Raw genomic sequence first — 406 nt, forward strand, 5'->3', positions numbered from 1 at the left:
AATGGTCAGGCACCATCTTATCTTAAAGAGCTCATAGTACCTTACTACCCCACCAGAGCACTGCGCTCCCAGAATGCAGGGTTACTTGTGGATCCTAGTAAAAGTAGACTTGGAGCCAGAGCGTTCAGCTATCAAGCTCCTCTCCTGTGTGTGTATTTATGAATCCTGTGTGTGCATATGTGAATGTAGTGCGTTCATTTATCTTTTTTGAGACTCTTTTAGCTCCATAGAGGGAGTCGTGTGGAAAAAACACCCGTTTCAAAACCACAGTCATTAACTCCATGGACTGTGTGGTTAAAAACATTTGTTATCCATTAGCCTACGACCACAAAATTGTCTGAGTCACTCTTTCTCTGTGCATGGAGTGTGGTGAGTGTGACTGAGAGTTTGTGAGTGATTTCAAACT

The sequence above is a fragment of the Micropterus dolomieu genome, linkage group LG01 (assembly GCF_021292245.1).
Source record: "Micropterus dolomieu isolate WLL.071019.BEF.003 ecotype Adirondacks linkage group LG01, ASM2129224v1, whole genome shotgun sequence".
NCBI classification, from domain to species: Eukaryota; Metazoa; Chordata; class Actinopteri; order Centrarchiformes; family Centrarchidae; genus Micropterus; species Micropterus dolomieu.